Raw genomic sequence first — 8,206 nt, forward strand, 5'->3', positions numbered from 1 at the left:
ATGAAATAGTTGTCAAGACAAGTTAGAAGGCAATTAAAGGATACAGAGTGTGTTAGTTCACACCTGTGATCCAGGAAGCTGAGGTAGAACAAACAAGTTTAATGGCAGCATTGGTCACAATGTGAAACCCAGTTTCAAAATACCACCACCACAAAGAGAAAAAGCTTAGCACGATCATGCCAGTAACTAAGCTTGTTAAAATGAATTACTAAGTCTCCCATAAACATGAGACATAAAACAAATTGCTTAAACAAAAACACAATAGCCTTAAATAGGCAGGCAGTGGTGTCACACTTTAATCCTGTCACTCAGGAGGCAGACTTTGAAACCAGCCTGATCTACAGAATGAGTTCTAGGACAGCCAGGACTACTAAGAGAAAACCCATCTGGAAACACCAAAAATGAGCCAGGCAATCTTATATCATGTCTTTAATCCAAGCACTGGGGAGGAAAAGGCAAGGAAGATCTCTGAATTTAAGGCCTCCTTTGTCTAGAGACCAGGTCTACAGAGTGAGTTCCAGGACTGGATCCATAACTACTGAGAAATGCTATCTTGAAAAAACAAAACAGAAAACCCATGAAGCCTTAAGGAAAAAGAAAAAGGAGCCTTACTGACTCCTAACAGAAGGAAACAGGAGAGGGAGTATATTCTTTTTCATTTTTTCTATGAATTGTTTTATATTATGATATTGGATTATGTATGACTGATCGCAGTCACTTTGGACGATGTATTGCTTCCCTTGGACCAAATCTCTGCTTCCAGTTCTCATTAATAAATCTTATATCCTATTCCTAGTACCTCAAAACCAAAATAAGAATTGTGACTCACAGGATGGGGTGGTCACACAGGCAAAATACAGACATAATATAAATAACATGACAGGCAAAAATGGCATACAGCTTTAATCCCAGCACTTTGGATCGGTTCGAGGCCAGCTAGGTTACCTCTGTCTTGAACCTCAACATATAATTTTAATAAAAATCATCAAGATATCTAAATATTGTTTCTAATCTGCATAAGATTAAGAATCATCACCTGTTAAAAATCTTCTAATGAGCTGGGCGTTTGTGGCCTTCACCTTTAACCCCAGCACTTAGGAGGCAGAGGCAGACAGATCTCTGTTAGGTCAAGGTCAGCATGGTAAACAGAGCAAGTTCTAGAACAGCCTCCAAAACAATACAGAGAAATTCTTTCTCAAAAATACCAAAAAATCTTCCAAAGATCAAAATATACTGTATGAAAGCACTTAAAAATACTTTTATCCTGTTTACTAAGTACTTACAAATGACAACATATTAAGTCATACATTATTAATGAGAAAGTAACACTGTTATTATGGTGAGTTTTGATCACTTTAAGTAACTCATCATCACCAAAACTAGGAATAAAGACCACATGAAACACTTGTGTAAAAAAATATGTGATTTGAAACTGAACAAATACTAAGCAATCTCAAGCTCTGATAAATACTTTATAAAAGATGTACACTTGTGTCAAGGAAACAAGAAGAATAAATAAATGAATAAAATAAAACCAGAGAGCTTGTTCTGTATTATACTATCTAAAGGAGGAACTTGTTAAATAAGACATGAACTCCAAATGCATTACACCAAACCTGGAAACTATAAAGGATCTTACCCCCAATGTTATTTTGATAAATCTGCAATGAAGTTATGATTATTGCGAGTCACTTTCTTAAACATCTGTGGAAATGTATATAATACAACTAGTTTTAAATTAAAACTGAATATTTAAATCTAATTAACTTGTAAGCCTCTGATATATATCATTGCATAAATTCCTGCTTTATTCAACTTAAACAAGGAACTGTGCAAGGCATTATTAAAACCAAAGAAGACTTCTTGCTGCATCAAACAGGAACTGAGTTTCTTTTACACAACGAAAAGCTGTGCCCAGGATGTTGTGGAATCAGATATTGCTTCTGTTCACTGACCAGCCTACTATCTAGAGAGGAAAACGTTATTTTTACACTGGTTACATGTTAAAATAAAACTTTTAGCCATGTTGGATTAACAAATCCTTAAATCTAATTTCACCTGTTTCTTGTAAACCTTACAAACCTGTCTGTTGGAACACTTAAAACTAATATTTGTAGTTCACATCTTTCAACGGTACAATATGACTACAAATTTTCATTCCAAGTTTGTAACCAGCTTTCCCCTCCCTGAGACCTCCCTGACTTCTCAGATTCTGTGACAGTTCCCTACAGTGAATCCACTCTCATCCTCAACTGCCTCCTTGCCCTCTTCCACCAGGCTCATAGTGAGTTCCTAAAGCGTCCACCCAGTTCGCTACTCCTGCATTTGCTTAAGTAATCCAGGTTTACACTTCAACACTCTGACCTCAGACCATCTTCACCCACTGACACTTCAAACCACTTACTAACTTCCTTATTTCTCTCTCATTCTCAAAACTTGAACTCAGTCTTACACTGTAGCTGAACCGCTCGCCTGTCCTGCTCACGTTACTTCTGCACTTCTGATACTTTAGCAATCTTCTCCTCAAATTATGTGAAAGCTACCTCAATTCTCCTGTACTCTCCAGCCTCACTACCAGACCGAAGTGCCTGAAGGAAACCTCTGTCCATGGCAGTGCCCCATTTGGCAAGGAAGGATAAGTAATCTCTAAAGCGCCTACAAGCATCTGGCACCCACATGCATCATGACAGTTCTGATGAAGGAACTAGAGCCCTACAACTCTGCCTGGCCATGCAGACAAGAGAAGTTAGACCCGAGTGCCACACACTTCTGGAATAAGACACTTGGGGAAGCAGATGCAGAGTTTCACCAGTTGCTCAAGCAGACTCAGCCTAGGACACTTCCTCTGTCTCCTGCACCATCCACTCTCATATGGAGGGCAACCACCTATGGCAGCCACATGCTCCAGGCTGCCCAGGAAAGCCAGCATTTCTGGAACAAAGCAGATTGTTGACCAAGATTTTAAATTGCTACCTGGACTAAATTATTTAAGGATCTCTGAATGCTGAGAGCCTCTGTTACTCCCCTGATGTTTGATACACTGTACTCACTGTAGATACAGTCTGTGAGATGGCAGTTCCAGATTAAATGGCTCAACTAGCAGCAACAGCAATTACTTCAATAATCCCAGGATTGATACCTAAGTCAATCTTTTACCACATTAGTGCAAGTTGAATTTCTCTGGAGAAATACACTGGCATAGGCATGATTCCAGGAATACGAACCACCAGGTCTGATATTTCACATCTTTAAAAATTTTGTATGAGGCCATATCCTGTTCAAAAACTGAAAAGGGCATTTTGCCACTCATGATGGTCTATACCAATGTCCAGTTGTTTTAAATGAGTCCTTTCTCCACAAAGGGAGAACAGGAAACTGAATTCTGTGATTCAAGGTATGTCCAAACTGACTATTTTCTGTCTTTCTCATACTGTAGATTGCATGACATCAGTGATCAGGAACACTAGTTCAGAGGATCTCACTCAAACTAGATTGTGCATGTTATCACAGTCTAAGTTCCATTTTTTCTCTGCTCCATAAATATCACCAAATATTTTGGCAGCCACTGAGCATTTTTCTTTTTCTGTAAGAAAACTAAAACATGCCTTTGACCACAAATTAGGGAAAATCTGATCTTTTCTACTGTTTAGTGCATAGGTGTCTCCATTTGACTTGATCAAAAGATGCTCCAGTTCCATCATGACAGAATCACTCTGTAGAAGTTTGCTCACTGCACCCACATTTAAAAAAAATTAAAATGAAGCATAAATGATTCAAGGAATCATGTGGGGTCTGGGCACACTACTCCACCTTGTTTTATGTTTTGACACATGTATGTTGGCTTTCCCCATTTGTGCAGTGGTCCTCAAGAAAGCTCAATCCATATCTGCCATGTGCACATATTTTAACTTTTCAAATTGTGCCATATGAGTAACAACTATTTGCCATAAATGATGAGGAAATACACCTCAAGGGTAATTTTTAAGTAGTTATAGAAATATATATTAGGTACACCTCATTGTTTAACACTTTTTACGAACAGTCTCTCTAGTTAAATCAAATTGCCCTCTCAGATTTCTGCCATTTTAATGAGGAATGTTATGAGATAGCATAGCTCCCTCTACCTGATATAAGTGACCATTGAATATTTCCCAACAACTTCTGAAGACATTTAATGATTGGAAACCCTACTACCTTGCCAAATAACTTTTGAAAACTAATTGAAGTTTGTGAAAAGTCTTTTTCTAATCCAATCTGTAATCCAATATATAAAGCACTCAGCAGTTGACAAGTCCTCATTTGTATCTTAGCTGACATGTCCTAATTTGTATCTTTATTTTCTCTTTTGTAGTTAGGGTCTAACAGAGCAGCAGTTTTCCTTAGTCTTCTTATCAAAACATTTTTTTTCTCTAGGTTTCCTTTTCCAACCATAATTTTTAGGAGGATTCCTAATCTTCTCCTTGGCTAAACTGTATAGAATCATCCAGACAGAATACTTTGGCTCTTAGGCCATATTGTAGTCTTCCTTCCCTTTTCCATTGACTGACTCTGAGCATTTACATAACCAAATATTCCTGATAACACACTGACTGGCTGGGTTATCTTTTTGGTATATCCAAAGCAACTTAGGTAGCTTCTTAACTTTCCAAAGCAATTTATGTATCTTCTTATTAATTTCCAAAACAATTCAAATAATTCACACTTATACTTCATACATACAAGTGTGGCCACAGCATATGTAAAAAACACATAGTTCTTTTATTCATCCTTTTTCCCTATATCATGATTTGTTTTTTGAAATGAAACTTCCTTAGTTGAAATTTCTGTGACATAACAGCTCCAGCCAATCTTTGAAATAAAAAAAGGTTGAAAAAGGCACTCATGGCTTTCACCATCCTGTCATTTCTAATCATCAATATTCTGTTATAGCTAGGCAATTTGAGAGGAGTTGAAAGGGGTAAAAATAACATCAGATCCTTTGCCAAAGGATTGGACAAATTTTTCATGATTCGTACTGGAGTGGATCAACCTGGTTTTGCATCACCCATGACAATCACAGTTTTACTGAACTCTCTCAAATCCTTAACAGGTAATATTTTCCTTCTTTTTTCTTTATAACAAAACATGTGTATTTGAAATGGAGGTAGATAGTTCAATGTGTCCAGCCTACAATTGCTATTGTACCAGATGATCAGCAGCTGCCATTTTTATTTCACATAGGGTCCATTGGTCAAACCAAATGGGTAAGTATGACACCCATGTATTTGGGTTAGGTCATATGTGTGAAATATTAGTCACAATAGCCCCAGCTGAAAATGACACAGTCCTGTCCAATCTTCTGCCATATGGGTAACAGTATTTCTTGAGTGACAATGACTGGTTGAGTGTTAAAAACTTCTGTGTGCCCCTCATCAGTTCACTTTTTGAGAAGTTCTGAGCTACACTCAGGAGTTACAGCTGTACCCAATCCTGGTACTATGGTATGGCACAATGGTAACCAATCACTACTAGTTAAGTTTAAATTTAAACACAGGAAATAATTTACCAATTGATCTTCCTGGGAATATTTAAAAGTTTTTTCAACCTCAGACTTTTGTTTTTTCATCTTAGCACTATCACTCCATAGGGCATCTTTTACTTATCTCCTACGGGGAAAGGCAGCAATAGAAAAACATTCCAGTCCATTATTCTGAATAGACTTCTGGAGGCGATTTTTAACTTGTTCCCAGTCATGAATATTAAGCCCTCTGGAGTGTAAAAGCCATGGACTACTTTTTCCAAAGTTGAAATAAAATCTTATGTGTCTTCTGCTTAGTAGTAATACCTTGTCTCTTTAATAATTCTAATAACTGTTCTATCAATACAGCCTTAGAAGCTGAAGTACACATTTTCCAAATACACCCTCATAAATATATATCTGCTGACCATCCTCTGAGGGTGATTTCTCAGCATCCCCATTCTTCTCTGATCTTGGTGTCTCAGAGATTTAATCCAATCCACCGTCCTAACCTCTGAGGACAATCACTCCTTTACTGACCCTGTTGTTGGGTGAAAGCCTGGAGATTTAACTATTCAATTTTAGTAACTTTTAGAAGTTGAGTTACCTGTTTTCAATTTCTAGCTTTCTCAAGTTACTTTTTTGAGCTTCCTTTCTTTTCCAATCTCCTTTCTTTTCTGGTCATTCTCACATATCCAATTATCTACAAACCTTGGTGTAACCATGCCATGAGCAAGTATATGTCAGGTGAAAGCCTGGAGATTGAAGTGAAAGATAAGACTTTCCAATGTTATTGATAAGAGGACACTTCTTCATTGTAGAGAGGGAGCAGCAGGCTTACAACACAGAGGAAAAATGCCAGTTGGAAAGATCTTGTTTGTCTCACAGGTAGATATTGATATAAGTGGGGCATGGCCAGGGCAATAAGCCAAGTCTCAGAAATAGGATTTACTTGGACTGAAAAACAGGATGTACCTATTAGCTGACCAGTGACTCACAGAGACCCTGGGGGGCCTGGACTCAACAATATTCTGCTTCTGGGAAGCATTTAGAGATACTGTGTTGTGCCTGTCGACACACTAAATGTTTAGAAACACAGAAGATCAGGTTTTAGATGATATAGCAAAGGATGAAATTATTTAGTCAAGATTGTCATGATGACTTTGGAAAAATACTATTTATTTTCAGGAGAATCTTCAGTGATGAAGAAGAGTCAATATTGCAACTCTGTTGTTTCTCCTGTCACTTGCTCTCGTTGGGTGTTCTGACTCTCCATCTGCTGTTTCGCATCCTTTTTGTTGAGGAGGAGTGGTGTTGGTTATAGATCTCCAGAAGCCACTTTGGATGATGAACACAAGTAAACTTGCATTGTGACAAAATATACAGGATACAAAGATTATTCTGAGACTCAAAATTGTTCCAGGGGCGTCGGGGAGCCACCGTGCCGCTGGTGGGAGAGGTGTTGGGGCGTGCGGCCCTGTGCAAGACCGGATTGTGGCCGACCAGTGTATCCCAGGAGTTCTCTGTGCAGAGAAGATGGGCCTTGAACTTCTGCTGCCTCTCTTTACCTTAGCCTCCCTCTGAGTGCTGGGATTAAAGAACAATTTAAGGATGACCACACCTAACAAGAAACCTTTTGGTGCTCATCCTAAGCAGTTGGAATGAAATGGGACCATAAGGGAGATCAGCTCTCAAGCTCTGTGGTCACTCTCATCTTGCAAACCAGGTTTTGAAGTGGATCAATTACGATATGACAATCTAGAAACTTACTGGCAATCTGATGGCTCTCAACCTCACATAGTGAACACCCAATTCAGAAGAAAAACAATAGTGAATATGTTGTGTATTTATACAGACTATAAATGTGATGAAAGATACACTCCAAGCAAAATCTCAGTCAGAGTAGAATTAATTTTCACAACCTTCAAGAAATTCGGCAACTTGAATTCGTGAAACCAATTGGCTTGATACATGTTCCTTTAACTGACAGTCATAATAAGCCAACATGAACATTCATGATACAGATTGCTGTTCTAGCCAATCACCAAAGTGGAAGAGACACCCAAATGAGACAAACTAAAATATACACACCAGTGGAAGAAAGTTCCACTGGAAAATTCCCCAGATGCAGAACCATCGATTTCATGATATATCCTTCAATACGGTGACTTGAAAATGGGACAGAAGTTAACTAGAATGTGTTTTTTCATGTCATTGAATATTATGTCAAGTATCATTAGTCGGGAAGCATGTCCTTTTACAATTTTATATATATTTAAAACATTTTAATTTAGAGAAATAGCTTTTCGGTGATAGCTGCTTTCTTTATACAATAAAGCTTATACATTTTGTATTGTTAAACACAAATTTGAAGTCAATCCTTAATTTAATTTTTTCTTAATATTAAAAGCAAACTAGTGAGAGCTTGGGTCTCCGGGGGGGCATTCCCCATCTCCTGCCCAACACCCATCCCCTCAAGCTTCTGTGGGCCATTCCTGACATCCAGAAGACTCGCCCACACAGGAAAGACATCAGCCCTTCCAGGCCTCAACCCCGGCAACCCCAGCTTCAGCTTAAGCTTCAGTGTTAGCATCCCCAGATACAGCTTCAGGAAGGAAGGAAACCAGTGGACACATAAAGACCCCACCAGCACCCACTGCAAGAATAGATGGGAAGAAGACAGAATAAGAGCTCACTCAGCAATTGAAA

At 38.4% G+C, this 8,206-nt stretch overlaps 1 pseudogene; it reads left to right on the top strand.

Moving 5' to 3' along the window:
- Positions 1–7,087: 7,087 nt before the first annotated feature.
- On the top strand, positions 7,088–7,665 carry LOC106021244 (annotated as a pseudogene).
- The last annotated feature ends 541 nt before the right edge of the window (positions 7,666–8,206 follow it).

Source organism: Mesocricetus auratus, unplaced genomic scaffold (assembly GCF_017639785.1).
Source record: "Mesocricetus auratus isolate SY011 unplaced genomic scaffold, BCM_Maur_2.0 contig_6984_pilon_obj, whole genome shotgun sequence".
Lineage (NCBI taxonomy): Eukaryota > Metazoa > Chordata > Mammalia > Rodentia > Cricetidae > Mesocricetus > Mesocricetus auratus.